Source organism: Mixophyes fleayi, chromosome 1 (genome assembly GCF_038048845.1).
Source record: "Mixophyes fleayi isolate aMixFle1 chromosome 1, aMixFle1.hap1, whole genome shotgun sequence".
In the NCBI taxonomy this organism is placed as follows: Eukaryota; Metazoa; Chordata; class Amphibia; order Anura; family Limnodynastidae; genus Mixophyes; species Mixophyes fleayi.
The window spans coordinates 271617616-271638439 of record NC_134402.1 but is presented as its reverse complement, the minus strand read 5'-3'; positions in this window follow the sequence as shown (position 1 = coordinate 271638439).

The following is a 20824-nucleotide window of genomic DNA, read 5'->3' as shown; positions in this document are numbered from 1 at the left end:
TTATTAACCTCAATAACACTAATTTTCAGTCATATCCAGTCAATTTTGAACACCTCACAGGTCACAATATTATTTTCATCCACTTTTGTCCAAAGACTGCAGCGAGCTGGATACTAAGCGACAGAGCAATGGCACAAACACACGGCAGTTCACAGCATATCTAGGAAACATTGGCACACTGCAGTTGCAGAAAAGAAAAGTGTTGCAAGATGGAATTGTCCTTGGGCCATCCCACCCACCCATATGTTAAAAAGGTTTAACAAACTCACACAGAAACAGGAGGGGTAGCAGGTACAGTTTAGCAAACCAAGCACTCCAGTGACAAGGAGTGCCATTTTTGTGGCCGAAGTGCTTGGTTTGTTTGGGCCCCCACAAAACAAGCTATCAATAGCTTAGGTGCCTTAAGCTCAACAGTGCTGTCGATGAACTCTGCAGTGGCAAGATTTTGTTGTCGTCATCCTCACCCTCATCAGTGTGTACATCATCCTGACACAATATTAAATCATCCCTTATGAAATACATCATTAGATAAGTCTCTGTACTTTGATGTAATTGCTGATAAAGGCCTTTCTTGTGAATTTGTAGATCATTTTGATGAACATGAACATGATCATCTTTTACACATTTTTAGGAAGTAGCCTCCTACGGCGATTGCTGACAAGGTTCCCAGCTGTGCTGAAAACTATATTGGAGTACAAACTGGAGGGTGGGCAGCTTAGGTATTGCAAAGTGAGCTTGTATATGGGTCTCCAAATTGCCTTTTTTTCCTCCCAGTATGTAAAGGGACTATCTGACATGTATATTTGTACTCTGTCATTAAAACAATCCTCCACCATTCTTTGGATGTTGATTGTAGGATAAGGTGGAGTTACGGCAGAGGTGTCACTAGTTTTGGTCAATTCTTTTAGGCGAGACCAGATGTCAAAATGTTGTGCTGAGTCATCTGCATCATCCCTGGGTCTCTTAGGAAAGCTAAGTTTTTTCCTAGCAGCAGTTGCCTTGAAAACTGAAGGAGGAGATGCCGTCGTGTCACGTACCTCTTAAACTGTCATCTTGCTCAGTAGGAGTTCCTTGCATCTCTTGATATCTGGGACAGTTGGAATTAAAGAGAAGACATAGATCTTAAACCTTTGATCAAGCACAGTCGCTAAAATGTAGTGATCCGATTTTGATAACTCTTGGATCCTGTCAAAGAGAATAAAGTACTTGATCTACAAGTCAGACATACTTAGCGTAATTGCTTTGTTTCATCTCATCCTTCAGTTTCACAAGCTGCTTTTACAAAAGTCTAATTAAGGGAATCACTTGACTCAAGCTAGCAGTGTCTGAACTCACTTCACAAGTGACTACTTCGAATGGTTTCAGCACCTTGCACAACACGGAAAGTATTCGCCACTGTGCTGGACTAAAATACATTCCCCCCTCCTTTCCCAATGTCATGGCTTGTGGAGTAAGCGTAAATGGCTTTTCGCTGTTCCTACATCCTCACACGCATATAAAGGGTGGAATTCCACTTTTTGTAACAGATTGTCGGCTGTATGCCTCTTAGTGAAGCCGGTGATACACAGAGTAGCCTGCCTCTGAAAAATGTGATGCAGTTGGGTACATTCTGCTGCTGCTCCTGCTTGTGAAGGCGAATCACCAACCCAGTGGTCTGTCACAGTCATATAATCGTTAGTTTGCCTTGTTCCGCTTGTCCACATATCTGTGGTTAAGTGTACAATTTGGCTATTTTTTGTTCCTATATTATTATTAACCTCAATAACACTAATTTTCAGTCATATCCAGTCAATTTTGAACACCTCACAGGTCACAATATTATTTTCATCCACTTTTGGCTAAAGACTGCAGCGAGCTGGATACTAAGTGACAGATCAATGGCACAAACACACGGTAGTTCACAGCATATCTAGGAAACATTGGCACACTGCAGTTGCAGAAAAAAAAAGTGTTGCAAGATGGAATTGTCCTTGGGCCATTCCACCCACCCATATGTTAAAAAGGTTTAACAAACTCACACAGAAACAGGAGGGGTAGCAGGTACAGTTTAACAAACCAAGCACTCAAGAGACAAGGAGTGCCATTTTTGTGGCTGAAGTGCTTGGTTTGTTTGGGCCCCCACAAAACAAGCTACCAATAGCTTAGGTGCCTTAAGCCCAACAGTGCTGTCAATGAACTCTGCAATGGCAAGATGTTGTTGTCGTCATCCTCACACTCATCAGTGTGTACATCATCCTCATTTGAAGTGACTACTTCGAATGGTTTCAGCACCTTGTGCAACACGGAAAGTATTCGCCACTGTGCTGGACTAAAATACATTCCCCCCTACTTTCCCAATGTCATGGCTTGTGGAGTAGGCGTAAATGGCTTTTCACTGTTCCTACATCCTCACACGCATATAATGGGTGGAATTCCACTTTTTGTAACAGATTGTCGGCTGTATGCCTCTTAGTGAAGCCGGTGATACACAAAGTAGCCTGCCTCTGAAAATGTGATGCAGTTGGGTACATTCTGCTGCTGCTCCTGCTCGTGAAGGCGAATCACCAACCCAGTGGTCTGTCATATAATCGTTAGTTTGCCCTGTTCCGCTTGTCCACATATCTGTGGTTAAGTGTACAATGGGCAGAATGGAATTTTGTAGCCCAATAATTACCTTTTTTTATGCACATTCTTGTAAAGGCGAGGAATAGTTTTTCTAGTAAAATGGTGTTGTGATGGAGTTTGGTAACAGGGACACAAGACCTCAATTAACTGTATAAATCCAGCTGCATTAATAGTGGATATTGGACACAGATCTAATACAAGCATAGTCGCCATGGCGTCTGTGATCTGCTTTGCGACTGAGTGACAGCTTTCATACTTGCTTCCTCTTGCAAAGGATTGATTAACAGTCAATTGTTGTAAACTAATAGCAGTGTTCTTCTTGGTCTGCTTCTCGGATGAAGATCCAGCCCCAGCAGCAGCATGATGACTAACGCTAAAGAATTCTTCTGAGGAATCCTGAATAGTGAAGGAGTCATCTAGCCTTAGCAACTTGGATGCAGGCCTAACTCTGATCGCTACAGAGGATATTGATGAGGACAGTGTTGTGGGTGTATATTGAAGGTGCTGGGATCTAGGTGAGAGAAGGGTGCTAGCTGATGCTGGATGCTCTTCCAATGGCATAACATGCATGAGGTTCCTAGATAGTTAAGGTCCACACCTCTACTAACTGTGGCTTTACAATGCTAGACAACTGTTTTCAGGATTTGGGTAAAAATAACTCCACACATAAGAGGTGGATTTTTTGGTCTTATGCCCAAGCATGACAATGGCCTCTTCTTATCACTGCCAAGAACTGCTTCCACTGATGCAGGACTTACACAAACAACATCATCGTCATCAACATCCTCATTAGCGTCATCGTTACCTACACAAATATTCCACTCAACTTGTTGCAATTCCAAAGTGGCATCCTCAATTTGTGTATCACCGGCTACACTTGGGCTGTTCATCCACACATCTGCAGAAATACTGATAGGAGGCTTCTTTATGAGTACAGTATCAGAAAGGTCATGCTTACACATTGCACTCGTAAAAATCTGAATGAAAGCACTCATGAATAAGCAAAAACTGCTTATTTATTAGAAGAAAATCTGGATTACAGCTGCAGATGAAGAAACTAAACTCTTAATCAGCTCCAGATTTAGGATCTTACTCAGTTACCTCCTGGATGTACAGTATGTATGCAATAAATACACAGTGAGGACGCTTTTAAGTGAGCCACTCCCAGCTGCTGAGTAGGAATGGGTCATTTTTACTCAGTTATATGTACATTAACTATTATTTGCTTTAGTGTTAGATGCTAATATTTTTCTATAAACTGTGTGTTAAATGTGTGTTGTTAATAAAGTTTAAAAAACAACATTAGTGCATTCTGGGAATGTTCTGAAGAATTAAACATGACTGGATACTGGGTACGAGTGTTGGGAAGAGCCCAACTGTTTTTTCTCACAGGGGTGTTTTTCTCCTAGAGGGGGACCACATTTCATCATCATCATCATCATATGTTATTTATATAGCGCCACTAATTCCGCAGCGCTGTACAAAGAACCCACTCACATCAGTCCCTGCCCCATTGGAGCTTACAGTCTAAATTCCCTAACATACACACACAGAAACTAGAGTGAATTTTGATAACAGCCAATTAACCTACTAGTATGTTTTTGAAGTGTGGGAGGAAACTGGAGCACCCAGAGGAAACCCACGCAAACACAGGGAGAACATACAAACTCCACACAGAGAAGGCCATGGTCGGGAATCGAACTCATGACCCCAGTGCTGTGAGGCAGAAGTGCTAACCACTGAGCCACCGTGCTGCCCCCCTAGGGATACTGCCCCAACCTGAATAGGTCAGGGCTGTGTTATATCACAACTGGGTGACCCCATGCTACGGAATTCCCTGTTACAATGTGACCAGCCTAGCTGGTCATAGACTGTCAATTCTCACAATTGCTACAACCAGCCCAGACTTTGAGTGCTTGTGCTTAGATAACTTATTTATTTTTAATCTATACAAAAAATATGACTTGATAATGACTGGTGTTGCTACCTCATCATGATGCGCTTAAAGTTTCTGGAACTGTTAAAGCATTATGTATGCTTTAAACTTATCTTCATGCAGCAGACACATTTAACATAGTATGCTGATTCACATGTATTTTTAGATATGTACAGTACAGCATACACACATAATTGCATCTATTTTGGATGCATTTTATGTCTGTGCACTATATTGGGGGAATTCAATTGGCCGTGTTACTGGTAAAAGTAACGCGGCCTGCGCATTATTACCATTATTACGGTAATAATGCGCTTAATTACTGTTATTACGATAGTTTCAGTGCCGGAGCTGCGAGCAGAAAGCAGGGTTAATATTACCGTACTAACGGTAACAGCTTTAACACCGCGCTAATACGGGGGGAATGGAATTCCCCCCTATGTGCCCATATGTGGTGGATATTGAGCATTGGCCTATGTTTTCAGTAGGATGCCTTTTGAAACAAATGAGTACATTGTAACAAACACATTTTTGTTACAAAGTTTTAAGTTTTAATTTTGTTACATTGTATCAAACTATTTTTTTGTTACAACCTATGCTTTTGGTAGGATGCCTTTTGAAACAAATGAGTACGCTGTAAACAAACAAGTATGTTACACACATGCAACTTTCACAACTACCTGGTACAGATGGTTAGAGGTTAAAGAGTCTGTAGAGTTTAAATAATCTTACACCCATTTCTCCCAGAATGTTAAAACAGACTCAGTTAATTTTTGTTTCATCCTGTAGCATATACTGGTGTCTAGTTTTCTTGAAATTTTCCATTATAAATATTGTTCTTCCTATCTCTGGATCTTTTCCAACCTATATAATTTCTTATCTTATCATCATCACTTTAACTTTAACAATTTATTTGTTACCATATGAATATATGAGCACTTACCCCTTCCCCTCCCCACTCTTTCCTGCTCCTTTCCTTGTATGTCTTTCCTTTCCTTTCCATTTTCTTTTGTGTTTATGCAGTTATTCAATATTATTAAAATATGAATGTTCTGTTATGTCTGTCAATGAGTGTTTTTGTTTGTTTATATGCCTTTAATAGGAAGGATGAAACTATTTGACTAATATTTTATCTTGTATTCAAACTCTTTTTTTAAAATAAATAATTTACAAAATAAAAAGAAACAAATGAGTACACTTTACATGGAAAACTATTTTTAAGCACATAAATAACATTGTAATAAAATAATAAGATGTTCAAACTGTAATTAATTAAATAAAGGAAATCTGTATGTGCCCTTACTTACATGTTTTACTTAAGACATAAATGAGGCTCCAAAGGACAACATGTTAGAAGAAAAATGTTTGAACTAAAATATTTAAGAGGTTGGAACAAAATTGATAGTAGACAGGACTTGGAAGTGATTTTTACTTTTACGGAGTACGCATTCCCATCTCAACCAGAAATATTTGTGGAGCACTTACCGAAAGTGGAATCAGGACATCCACATATGTGTAATTTGTGGAAAAATAGGTGTATTTGATTTTAACTTTGGAATAGTCAGTGTAAAATGATCTCCATCACAATGACATAGGCAGAACTTCACTGGGATGTTTCCCCCAAAATGAAGAATATATTTTTACAGACAGGCCTGACATCATGACTTTGTCTTAAGTAGAGTATGCGTGAAGGAGATGGTTTTATCAAATGCCATACTCGCTTCCATCTCTTACTGCTCATGAGGTTTCTCCCCAAGTTGCAGATACAACCTATGATTGGTCCTAAGGTTCTGTTGTGGAGTGTCAATGGTGAGAGGAGAGTCCCTCGAACTATACCCCAATAGACTATTGTCTGTTCTTTTCTACAAAGTCTAGGTCATATCCCACAGAAGATACGAAGAGATGATGATAAGGGAGGTTTGTTTGAGGTTGTATGAAGCTTAGTCCATCTCTAAATCCATGACTGTCCTTTGTATTGAAATGGATCTGCTTTCTAAAAGGAGATATTGTCAGAATCTTATACTGACTTCTATGGGAGGACTCATATATCTAAATGACAACTAAGGACACCACTAGTTATACTGCTAAATCCATGCAAGTCAAATATCTCCCTGAACAATATGTATACCCAAGCAGTATCTTCTGAAAAAGCAAACAAATACAAAGCTCAGATAGACCGTCTGTGAAGTGACTTTATGATTTTGTGGATTGATTTGAAACTTGAGCAAAAGTTCCCAGGGGTTGAATGCATCCATTGTATGTTGCCAAAACTCAAGTAATGAACTAGTGCGCTTAAGAGAACATAGCCAAAGCATTTATTCATCCATCTTCTTCTATGGATGGTATCTTAATATTTAATAAGAAAAAGGTTATTATCTGTTGCTCTTGATCTCAAACTTATTTGAGAGCATTCAGTCTTCACTTAAGTAGATTTATGGGGAGCTTCCATATCATATAGAATTACAAATGGAAAATTCTTTAAAATAGCAATAGCAGATGCTATAGTAACGTACTTTGTTTTGTGTAATGTACTTACGGTCCTGCAGGAATTTTTTTAAGAATATCTTGAATGGTTTATATTGATTTATTTGCATGACATTCTGATTTCTTTCCCATTTTGGATCTTCATTGACAACAGTTTTGCCATGTTGTCTCATGACTATATAAATGCAATTTATATACAATTTATAAGTTCACCAGTTACTATAAACAGTTCAATGGGAGGTTTGTTTGCTGTAGCAGATCCTATTATAAAGGCAAAAAGGAATTAAAACAATAACAATGCTTGGACTCCTTAAACAATGGAATCCTATTCTTACAATGAAGCCATATTTAGTTCAACTCCACATCTTCTACCTCTTCGTACAGACTTGCCTTTCTCGAAGTTGTGCCTCTAATACAGGGTTTCCCAAACCCAGTCCTCAGGGCTCCCCAACAGTGCAGGTTTTCTGTATCACATCTGACATAATTAGGACCACCTGTGGATCTGTTACAATGTGTCAGTCAGTAATGAATACACCTGTGCTCCAGCAAGGAGATATGGAAAACCTGCACTGTTGGGGAGCCCTGAGGACTGGGTTTGGGAAACCCTGCTCTAATACATATGTGGGTGTTAGCCGTCTGACAAAGTTCAACATTGAGAATACTTGTCTAAAAAGATTACCCCTGAAGAACAAATTTACAAAGTTGCTAAATATGAGCTGGTAGATGTTTAGTTGGTAGTGGCAGAATGATGATGCTTCTTAGAAGGGACTAAAGATCCAATCATAATTTTCACAACTGTAAGAATATGGAATATATTCAGAATTACAGAGCTGATTCTTAGTACTTACCAGGATAAAAATTGTATTATTGTTATTTGATTTTACCACCATTACCTACAATAGGTGCACAAGGTATAGGAAGCTGGGAGCTCTTTCCAGATCTTAATATGATTCATCTACTTGATTGTGGATAGGTGTGCTATTTTTCCTTGTTTCTGCATTATTGTCTACCTTTAGGCCAAGCTTTCATCCAGACACTTTCAAATGCAGAGACGTCCACAACAATCACTAAGATTCAACCAGCAATTACTCCCAAAATAATATCTTTGTTCTTCCAAGCCTACAAAAGTCTCCAAAGGTTATTTAGAAGTGCAAAACTGCTGAGGTGCCAAGTTCTCTTTTGTGATGTCACATGCATCAACATCCACTGTTGCACCCAGCTTTCTACCAAATCTCCTGGCATTGCAAAACAAAATGGTGGCATGTGCCAAAGAGCAGAAGTTTGCGCCTGCCGATAGGAGTTGGAGAGATGAAGAGTTGAGTAAGGGTGTTTTTTGCAAAGTATGGAGTAGCTGTGTAGTGCTTTTACTGTAAGTAAAATTCCTTAAAACAGAAGCAGTTTAAAAAGTGTGGAATGAACAGTCAGTCAGATGCAAGTGTTGCAGCTACAGCAAGTACTAATGCAGGTTTACCTCTCCAGCTGTATGTAAGCAGTGGTATGATGAACAATGCATTTCAGAATTAAACAAGACTCCAGAAAGCAGTCACCCAAAATTTAGTATCAACAGGAAGCAGAAATACAGCTTTACAGCAGCAGAAGCGCTGGCAATCATTCAGACTAAAAAGCTTGATCAAATAGCAGGAGAGCAGAGCAGTAACCAGTATGGAATTGATATAAAGTATTCAAGAGCAGTCACAAACAAGCCAGTCCGGTAATAGGGGTATTAGATCAGAGGGCAATCTTAATATGATGTGGGTCAGATAACAGGAATCAGTTAGCAGCAAAGTAATAACAATATCCAGTGTCAAATTGGGGCATAAAGCATCCACCGAGGATATACAACTGTAGGGGCCCAGGAAATACTGTGGGCACCATTGCAAAGTGGTCTAGCCAGCTATCAGTTGGGGTGGGGCCAACCACTAGATGGGGTTGTCATTTAGGTAAAGAGCAGGCAGATTTTAGGCTTGTGATGGCAAATCACCAAAAAACTCCAAAAAACTCTGTCCATGGATCAAACTACTCTTAAAACATTGTATTTAAGATTCATAATAATAATAATAATAATAATAATAATAATAATAATAATAATAATAATTATAATTATAATTATAATAATAAACAAGTATCACAAATAAGAACATATATGTATCATTGCTGATACAAGACTGTAATTAACAACTTGATCTCAATACAATGCTGAAGCAATGCTATCATAATCATAAAATCAATATGAACCATAAAAAGTTGAAAATATCTAAAATCCAGTGTAGATGAGGTGGGAATGTTCCAAACAGTTTTCCACATCTAATTTATTAAAATTTGAATCCAGCACATAACATTAAGTACGTATGTCCCAATGGTTTAATGAAGTCTCTGAAAGCACGTGTGAGTGAGCTCTCTGTACAATGCAGTGAAATTAATAGCGCTATATAAATATTTAATGATGATGATGATGATCTCCTGACAAGGTGCACAAGGGTTATTAGTTTTATAGTGCAGTTCAAAAATGAAATTTTATTTTGCACACCATGCAACATTTTTACCTGATTTTCATGGAACCAGCAGTAGTCTGGCAGCACTAGGGTTAATAGTGAATGGAGGGGAGACCCCACGCTTTTTTAAAAAAACTTTTATCTATTTTTTACAGTTTTGACAGCTGCCGGGAGCTCCGGCTATATGACAGGCAGTGCAACAGTGATGTGTTGTATCTGGCGTGTTTGAAAGCAAACTCTCCTGAGTTTGGTTAATCGCAGCTTCATACATTTGAGACTTGTATAGCTAGAGTGCCAAACAGTCGGGACTTTGATCTCTATCGATTTTGGAAATAACACTTTTGACAGAAACACATCTCTGGCGATTTTAAATTAAATCTCAGCTTCATACATCTGCGAGTTTCATCTCTCCCGAGAAAATCGCTGATTTTCGCAAAACCGCACCTCATACATTTACCCCCAGATTTACTAATAACACAGTACTTTAAAGTGAAAGGATGCACCAGCTCAGAACACTTCTTAGTTTCCACAGTATCTCCAATGATGCTGGCTGCAGTAATGTAAAATCCTGGCTCAGCTGTACAATTGTCTCCAGCCTCTGGTGCATGCTTGTTATCACATCTTACCACTTCTGATTAAAATTGTATGCAAATAAATATGTGGGTCTGGCAGATGCCTGACTCGTTTTGAACCCGAAAAGGTGGTTTGGTGCTTTGTTAGAGGCTTGGCTACCACTTTTATCATTACAATAAAGACCTGCTTTTATCACCATAATAAGATTTTCTCTTTTTTAAAAAACTTTCCTGATGATTCTGCTAACTGGACTGAGTGCTGCCTTATTTTTTTTGCAAATGACAATGAGAATATTGACCAAGGAGCACTAGGCTGGTAATATTTTCCTATATAAGTTATATATTTTAACGTTTTCTTATGTTTTAATCTGATTTCATGTGATTTATTTCCAGCAGTGTGCACTATGGAAAAAGAAACCTATAAATCTCCGACCTACCAATCCTACAGGAATAATACTGTACGGTGTATTTGATTTGCTGTTATTTTCACGTACTTTGAATTTTCACACATTGTACATACAGGTCTAATAGATTTATTTTGTATTGATATTACTACATTCAGACTAATATTCATATTTATTTATACATATATTGCATATGGAGCTTAGTATTGCAGGACAACCATTCTATGATGCTAGCGCAGCGGTTCCCAAAGTGTAAAATAAAATTACCAATCCGCGTGGCGCCCGGGAACCAGCATCCTCCTCTCTCCCGCAGCTGACAGCTGCGGGAGAGAGGAGAATGCTCGGTCCCAGGCGCCGCGCGGATTGGTAAGTTTCTTTTTTCTTTGGCTGGCCACGGCAGAGGGGGCAGCGTGAGAACGGGCAGAGGGGGCAGCGTGACAAGGGGCAGAGGGGGCAGCGTGAGAACGGGCATAGGAGGCAGCGTGACAAGGGACAGAAGAGGCAGCGTGACAAGGGGCAGAGGAGGCAGCGTGACAAGGGGCAGAGGAGACAGCGTGACAAGGGGCAGAGGAGACAGCGTGGCAAGGGGCAGAGGAGACAGCGTGACAAGGGACAGAGGGGGCAGCGTGACAAGGGACAGAGGGGGCAGCGTGAGAGGATGCCGAGGGGACAGCGTGAGTGGATGCAGAGGGGGCAGCGTGAGTGGATGCAGAGGGGGCAGCGTGAGTGGATGCAGAGGGGGCAGAGTGAAGGGGCAGAGTGAGAGTGGGCAGAGGGGGCAGCATGACTGGAGATGAAGTTAGGCACAGTGTGAGTTAGCTGTCAGTTATTCTTTGACAGAAATAGAATTGAAAAAAATATATTAAAATATTCTTTTCCCTTGGATTTATGTGTATTATTTTTGCATACAACTAAATAAGTATTTCTGTCCTGACCTAAATACTTATTATGTTTTTTTGACCTGCTCAGTAATTATTTTGGAGGGGTGCCTTGAAAAAATTATGGAGACTCTAAGGGTGCCGCAAACTGCAAAAGTTTGGGAACCACTGTGTTAGCAGCATTTGCATTTGTTAAAACATATCTTTATAGTGTATTTTGGTAGAATATGCCTCTATCTACAAACTGTGATGATAGATAACCTATGCTTTTAAAAGTTATTGTCTTGAAAACTTTCAACAGTTGGTTCAAAGTTGATTCTAGCGTTATAAATATGTAAGAAGTGTTTTTGCTGTCTATGAATACAGTCCATCCATGCCTCTAATGATGTAAAGATGTCAGCTTACGATCATATATGGAATGCGAAAATATAAATACTGTAGCCAGCTTTGTGCACACAATATACTATGTCTCTGTTTTGTTGTTCGTTAAGGAAAAATAAATATTATTTTAAATATGATATTTTTCACATGTTTACTATAACTACAATTGTACATTGTACAATTGTAATTGTACATTGTAAAGACTTAACACCATTATGTCCAATTATCTCGAAGGAACATGTGAAATTATAAAGATGTAAAGTGTGAAAGCAAATTACTGTAAATTGCTTTCTGCTACTAAACTCCCATCACATACAATTATCATTGTTATGCTACTTTATAGCCCTACTCTGTTCATGTAATTGTTCCTTTTAAATGATTGCGGAAGAGATAAACAGTGTTTACCAGAAGCTGTATTTGCTAATATCATCATTAAGCCAACATTACTTTAAAATGAAATCAACTGTTAAATTAAACCTTTTGGCTATTATTGAAAACTGTTTGAATTTAGTCACTCATGCAAAGCTCGGAGAAATTAAACATATTCTTTATTTCTGATCTTTTCAGTTATTTACAGAGCAGCATATAAAGATTATTGCAAAAGAACATTCATCATTAAAGTCACAACAATATAATACTTAAAGATAAATGTCAGTTAAGGAAATGCCATCCGACCTCTTAAATAGAGTCAAATAAAACTCAATTAGCAATGTCAAATATCTAATAAGTCTTTTTTTCAGAGGCACTATGTTGGTTTCATTGCTTTAAAAAGACTATGCATGAATGTCGTTCACGGAGGCTCAGTACCATCCAGTTGTCCAGTTCTTTTAGTAAGCAACTTCATTGAAAGTAAAATGACAATTGAAGAGAGTAGTTTAAAATACAGCACCTTGGATCAGGCAAAGTGCAATTTTCAATCTTGTTGTAGATGTTATTTAAAGTTTGTGGCCAGTGTTAAAATAATGAAGTTAAGGTTTTTTTTAAGCACACTGTTAGACTTAGGGGTAAATGTATGATCCTCCGGATTCTTCATCTGCGGCGAGTTCAGCGTCTTCAGCGCTTAAATTTAAAGCGGTGCTGCCTTGTAAAGGGAAGTCTCCCTTTATTAAGCTCCGATTTTTGTGAATTGACGATATTCGGTGACTGTCAGTAAAATTTTAAATGGCAATGTGTTTAAGGGCAAAGCTGAACTGCTAAGTGCATATTGTTTGCAGTTCCTGTGAGTAATTAAGTTTGTGGTGCAGACCCTGAGTTTGTGATTAGCATTTGTATTGTCAACTAAGTAGACTGACTCTTCCTATTGTTATGATTGATTTGTCAGTAATATATAAGGAAATATAAGCTCATTTAGGAAGAAATTGAAACAGAGGTGCATCAAGGACAGCAGTGCATTGTTTTAAAAACATAAATAATTTGCAAAAAATAGGAATTTTGACTTTATCATCTGTAGTCTTATCACAGTGCGATTATTGTAGTTCCAATGCACAAAGATATTTAATTGCACAATATTGCAGGATTTACAGCAAGCCATTATGATGCATAAAAAGGTATAACTATAACACAGGAAAGTATAAACACTGCATACATTACATTTTTGCTAGCACATCAGCTGGGCCCAGGTCCTTGTAGTCTGCAGTCAGGAGGTTAGAGAACAATAGCCCAGGGAAGCTTGCTTATATGCAGTTTCAGTTGATACAAAAAACACTGATGATGTCACTATGTACACAGATAACAGTCAGAGAGGTCTTCATTTGTCCAGGGTTCAGGTCAGTCCAGTAGAATGCAAATCATAGGTCAGTTGAAAGGATTCCTCTGATATGGTGTGGCCAGCTCACTTCAACAGCTGAGCACAGGCTGTGCCTAAGGGAACTGACTTAATCCAGTTTTCACCAACCTATTTGCATTCCAAACACAATATCATTTTGAGCATTAATCCTTTATCTTCCACAACTAGTGATTGCAGGAAGCGATCGCTTTGCGGACAGTGGTGGATTCCTGATGATAATGTGCAGGTCAAAATGACACTAAACGTGATACATTTCCTATATCCTGAGCCTTAGATACCTTTAATATAATATAATATATGTACAAATAATCTCTAATTTTACTAATAAATAAATGTGGATTGGAACTTTAATAAATGTGTACTATTTACCAGTGTAAGTGCGAATGCGAATGTGTGTGTTATTAATCCATGGGATTGCATCATAACAAGGCATACTAATCACAATCGCATGGTAAAACAATATTAATTAATTTAGTTTACTTCATCCAATTATTTGACTTACACAGGTCACCCTTTGATAGTGCACAAATCTATCACCTTAAAATTTTGCAGGATCTAAGTAGTATGTTTCATTTTCTGTAATGTATGCCCCCCTTAGTACAATCACACTGTCTGTGGATATCAGTCAGGTTACCATAAAAAGAGAGTCATAATTCTAGAAACCATTTTTTTTTTCTACAGAACATATACCTTTGAAGCTTTTGTATGCCCTTCATCCACATATGTAATACATTACCTGGAACGATACAAGGCACAAAAAAATATGTTACATAAATATAGAATTTTTCTAATAAAATTCCTCATGCCTAGCATGTCCATCTGTCCAAAGCATTTCTTAGCTTATATGACATTTAAACACTAAATTACCCCCAATAACATCATCCTATGTCTGTTAACATAATCTCATTTATGATCTCCTTCAACCTTTTGTAGTTAAATACAATATAATAATATCAACAGGTTTTTCATCAACATTTGTGGGGTGGGCTATTGTCTGTTTATTCTGTCCAGTCTCCCAATACTCAAGTTTCTTTGTACGTGAAACAGTGATTGGTCTGCCAAATATTGGGAGATTTCAAACTAAGGGACCTAACTGTATTACCTTCCCTCTACTGGCCTCCCACTCCATAATTCAAGTACCACAGAAATATTTAGTGGAAAGAGAACTAGTCTTACATAATATATTCCATGAGGCATGTGAGAGCACACCCAGCACTCAGTTTAGTCTGAAACCTTACCCACCAAAGAATGATAATCATTCTCATGAATGCCCGCTCAAGTCCAAATTATTACTGGACTGGCATCGCTGGATACAGCTCTCTTCAACTATGGGGTCACAGTACTTACAGACACAATACTCTTCAGACAATAGCCCCACACACTGTCTCCGAGCTCCAAGGTTAGCACATTTTCCTTTTTACCCCTGAATTGTCAATGGGGATGTTGAAGTCACCCATGATGATGGTGGGGATGTCTGAAGATAAGAAGTGAGGGAGCCATGCAGAGAAATCCTCAATAAATTGTTGGTGTGCTCCAGGGGGACGATAGATCACTGCAACACGTAGGGAGAATGGATTAAAAATGCGAATAGCATGTACTTCAAAAGATGTGAACGTGAGTGATGGGACATTTGGTAGAACTGTGTATGTGCACTGTGGGGAGAGAAGTAGTCCAACCCCACCTCCTTGTCTGCCTTCAGGTCTGGAGGTGTGGGTGAGATGGAGGCCACCATGTCTATTTGTCTGTTTTACCCAGTTTGTTTATTAGTTTATTACGTTTGTCCCCAATTGTAAAGCGCTACGGAATATGTTGGCACTATATAAATAAATGATGATGATGATGATGATGATGATGAATTGAATAGCTTAATTGGCTGCATCAATTGGGCTAATAACTTCTCCTTCATCCCCATCTCCTCAATATCACTACCTGAACCAGACTACATCACCTGATCAGGGCCCTCTTAAGACCATCTTGGGCCCCCGGGCACAGCAGTGCACCGGGGCCCCTATAGATACAAAAAAAAAGAAATAAAAATGATTATATATATGATCCCGTCGGAGGAAGCCAAAAAAACAAAAACCTTTTTTTTGGCTTCCTCCGATGGGCCCCCCTTTGCTGCAGGGCCCCCGGGCACCTGCCCATTGTGCCCTATGGGAAAGATGGCCCTGCACCTGATCACTAATTAAAGAACTGACTGTTCTGGAAAGAGAAAAAGATGAGAGAAACACTGGACAGGGAAAACAGAAAAAACACTGCTCCATGCTGGATAACAGTCTTTGCAAAATCCTTATTTCAGGTGTTATTAACTGTGACCTTGGTTCTCCTAGGACAGATTCACAAGTGTCATTCTCAACTGTAATTTGAACCTTCTCCGGGTGTTGACTCCTCTGCAGTGGGTGGAATGGGTCCAAGTGTCTCTCTGCTACTCCTAGGGAAGTGGTGCTGGTCATCAACGCTTGGTACCTGTCTGCCAAACAACTTGAGCATAGGAAATTACAGTCCTTAACATACTCTCCCAGTCCAACATCATAACAGTTAGTGTAACATATCAGGAGACAGTGTTTCGAAATGTCCTTTGTTGCTGTCTCACTAATTGCTTTTCTTTACCAAATCTTGAACTGCCTCTCCATTATAAACTTATCTCAGGAATAGTCAAAAGTATTTCAAAAAGTGACAGGCTAAGAGGTGGCTTAGGAGTGGTTCTGAGAGTGGGAAGGACAAGCCGCCAAAGCTTCCGGCCACTCCAATCTACTTTCAATGATCACTCTATTCAATTCACCGTTTACTCTCTTTTCCCACTTGCTTGTAGCTGATAAAGAGTATGTAACTTACTATCACCACCCATACATTGTACTCATTATCTAAAAGTTATACCAGTAAAATGAATACCCCTATCATCTTCTATAACTCTAGGGATACCATACTACTAACACAAATCCTGAGTATGATGCAGCAATAGTAGAAACATTTGAATGAACCTTTACCCAGATATACATTACATCAGTACACCAGTAAATACTTGACAATCCTGCAAGGTGGCAATTGGATGAAGTTGATTTGTTTTACCTGGAAAAAGTCCATCTGTAGGAGGGGTATGGGATGGCTCTATTGGTATTGTCTTCCTGACATTTTCACTAAATCAAGTAGGACTTCCCACTAGCTTGAGAAGAAAAGTCTGGTGCACACCAGTATGCTCTTACCAGCTTGCACATACCTTCTTTACCCAGATGAGTCAGACCATGTGCTATCTGTCACTCACCGGACTGTGAGTGCTTCTTCCCGTATATTTAGGAACCGTGGTCGTCCTCCATCCTGAGGGTCTGCGCATGCGCAGCCCTTTTCAAACCCTTCAGTACCTGTTCCTTTAACTTAATTGGCAGATCAGGCAACACTCCCTATATTAAGCACCTGTGGTCAATACCACGTTGGCTGATCTTGGAGTCTCATTCCCCATGAGCCTCTGAAGGTGTTCCTGTGTTTCCTCGTGTATTCAGCGCTGCTGATTCCTGTGGTTTCCAGACCACTTCTACCCCTGTGGTTTCCAGACCACTTCTACCCCTGTGGTTTCCATACCACTTCTACTCCTGTGGTTTCCTAACCACTTCAACCCTCCTGTGTATCATCGTGACTGTTAGCTGATTCCTATCCGCTGCCTCCGTGCACTACAGTCTTCAAGCCACTTCAACTCTGCTGTGTATCATCGTGACTGTTAGCTGATTCCTATCCGCTGCCTCCGTGCACTACAGTCTTCAAGCCACTTCAACTCTGCTATGTATCATCGTGACTGTTAGCTGATTCCTATCCGCTGCCTCCGTGCACTACAGTCTTCAATCTACTTCAACTCACCTGTGTGCCATCATGACTGTTAGCTGATTCCTATCCGCTGCCTCCGTGCACTACAGTCTTCAATCTACTTCAACTCGCCTGTGTTTCATCGTGACTGTTTGGCTGATTCCTATCCGCTGCCTCCGTGCGCTTCAGTCTTCAGCTCATCTCATCTCTCTCGTGTTTCCTCGAGACTGCTACAGCTGATTCCTATCTGCTACTGTCCGTGCTCAACAGTTCCAGCTCAGCTCTGCTCTCCCGTGTTTCATCATTGCTGCACCTGCTGGTTGCTATCCGCTACCTCCGTGTATCTGCAGAGTCCTGCTGCTGCTACTTCTCAGTTCTACTCGTCCTACAACAGCTGACCCGCTCTCCGTGCTTCTTCGTGTTCCCGCTGGTCTCTACTCGCCAGTCTGCATCGGATCTGCGCCTCACTGTTTTCATCTCATCTAGATCATCGCTACTCTTCAGGGTCCTCCAGGAGTCCAGTCCTACATACTACTGCTTCCTGAGTATTTGTTCCCCTGCTGGTCTACCTACCTGTGCGCTGCACCTACTTGATTACCGCTTCACCCCTCCAGGGACTTCGCATCCTGCCGGCCTCCAGCCGTTCAGGTATCTCTGCACTCCTGTCTGACAGCCTGCTTCTGAACCACGGTATGCATACTTCTCATTGACTGTGCTGGTGTATTGCATATCTTGCTGGACTGAGTTTGTTCTCCTCTGGAGTTTACTATCCGCTGAGACTATTGCCATCATTGACTGTGTTATCTTGTGCCGGATTACCTCAAGTGACTTTCTATTATTGCAGTGCTGTTCAGTCATTAATATATTGTGCATGTTATTGTGGATCAAGTTTAAGGTGCCCGTGTATCCCCCCTGTATTGCAGTCTCTTCCCGTGCTCCTCCTCACATATATATTCAGTGGTACAACTTGCTAGAGGCAGACCACTGATCCCTGTTTCCTGTGTCATCTGTTCCAGTATCCTCTCACATAGCAGTGGTACAACTTGCTAACGCAGACCACTGACTCCCCGGATATCTCCACTTGGATTTCATTCCTTCACTCAGACAGCGGTACAACTTGCTATCCGCAGACCGCTGACTCTCATCACCTCCTCGTTTCTGTTGGACATTCCTCCTCACTATAGCAGTGGTACAACTTGCTACCGCAGACCACTGACTACCCTCACGTGTCCTTTGTCCATACAGTTCCTCGTGTATTACTACTACATCCATATTACCAGTGCTGCTAGTCATAGACTTTCCTGAGCATCTCTATCATTTACTATTTCCTGTTCCGTGATCACCCTGCTACCAGAGTACCATATTACCATCTATACTGCTCTGGTAAGCCTATCACCTGGTGATCCCTGGGTAAAGACTCCTAGTGCCCGTGACACTGTCTCAGCTAGGCCTGGAAAATAGGCCATCTCTCCAGAGTCCAGAGTATTCCTGACCACATCCCTTCACCTTCCAAACCGCTTTTTCCTACAGGGAACAATATCCAGTACATGTCTGTCTATGAAAAATATAAAAACATAAACATTTTACATTTTCTAAAGGATTGTCACTTATGTCAGGTCTTGTGGCCAAAATTTTATTCAAATGTCTGACACAGTCATGCATATCTGTATGTCGGTCTAATTCACCTTCAACTAGTCTCCTTCCACTCTTTGTGCATCTAGAGGCACACTTTGTACACTTCACTAGACATATGTAGTTTAGGCAGAACTTGGGAGGGCAGGTACCACATTCAATCCATAAAACTTGAATCATATTTCCACAACAAAACTCCTGCTTAAAAATCAGCAGCTTCTATAAGCATAAAAAAACACAACCTTTAGCTACTTTTGTGACTATGTCAGTGTTGTGTGTGTACCCCTAATTCTGTCACAAATATATTAGCCCTGTGGGTGAGACAATATCTCAAGTATTGGACCTTTGGGACAGTGTCTATGTATTTTGTACCTCTTTTTATAAGAAAAGAATGAGATACTGACAGTTAAAAATGTTAAGAATGGGAAATAAGACAACAAAGAATAATAATAACAAAATGATTTGCATAAAAACAGGAAAGCAGAAAAGGAGATTTACAGCAAAATGACAGCTGTATTGGGGCTACAGGGAATTGGCTCTCAACTATTTCTCTAATACCCTTGACTCTCAACTAATCTATGACCCATCCACCATTCTTTTTAAATTTAACAGGTAGTTACATCACCCATCCAATCCAGTGTCCTGGCCATCAGCTCATAAGGAGCCAGGTATCTCTGATCACAATAACTATATAACCTGTGATGGACTTGTGACTATAATAGAGAAGTGTAAAATTAACCCTTGTGACGCATGCACTGTATCTCCCATGTGTGTTTTCCAGGAATACATAAAAACAACATTAGAAGCAGAGTATATACACACTTCATTTTAAATAATAAATCTCAGCCAAATAAGTTAACACGAGCCACTCTAGAAGAAGAAAGTGTGTTACAATGGCCCAATGTTAACTTGTCTTTTAAGGGAAAATTTTAAGAGACCATGAAAGCTTGATTGTCATGGACTGTGAAAGATGTCACATGTAGAGAGTGAGTCACAAGTTTTGGATATGGACCCACTGTATCACTCATGGTTGGTGCTGGCTTTCCTAAAGCACGGAGTCTAATGAATATTCGAACTTCACCAATGATCTCCACAATGGGGTGATGGACTTCACAACAAGAGAACCACAGCTCCCAGGTGTTATGTGCTTGACCCGGGCTGCTTACCTTGTCCAGGGTTCAGTGCAATCTCCTGGGCTTCCCTTGTGACAATGCCGGGTGGTTTCTCCTCGTGCATCACAGAGTTCCACCACTGTCCACACTGCTATAGCAGCAGGCACATGGCGATTCCGGATACTTAAAGATGTGGTCACATGACCGCTTACAAGCTCTGCCCCTCGCCTCCAGGTGGCATATTTAAACTTGCGCTGGTTACTGAGAAAGTGCCAGTGCTAGGTATTAACAATCTACCTTGGTGTTTCCTTGGCTTCCTGCCTTTTGTTTTGGAGATCCTGCAGTGTGCTATTCCGGACGCAACCTTTATTTCAGTGTCCCTGATAGTATTCTCTTAGCATAATGGATCCAGCAGGTAATCCATCTCCCAGAGATCTGTTTCAGCATCTCCTTGGCAGAATGGAAAAACATGAAGCCACTTCAGCTTATGCAGGGCCTTTAACAAATTTCCACCTGGTTAGACACTCTAAAAAACAAGTTCTGCTTCTCCTAGCTTTATGAGATTTTGTAATTTACATATTCCCACTCCTGCCAAGTACAACAGAAACCCAAAGACCTCTAGGGGGTTTCTTAACCAATGTGGCATCAATTTCCCATTAAAAATTCTAAAGTGATTTATATTATCTCTCTCCTAACTGGTCAAGCCTGGCATGGGCATCTTCTCTCTGGGAATGCAGCGATCCATTGT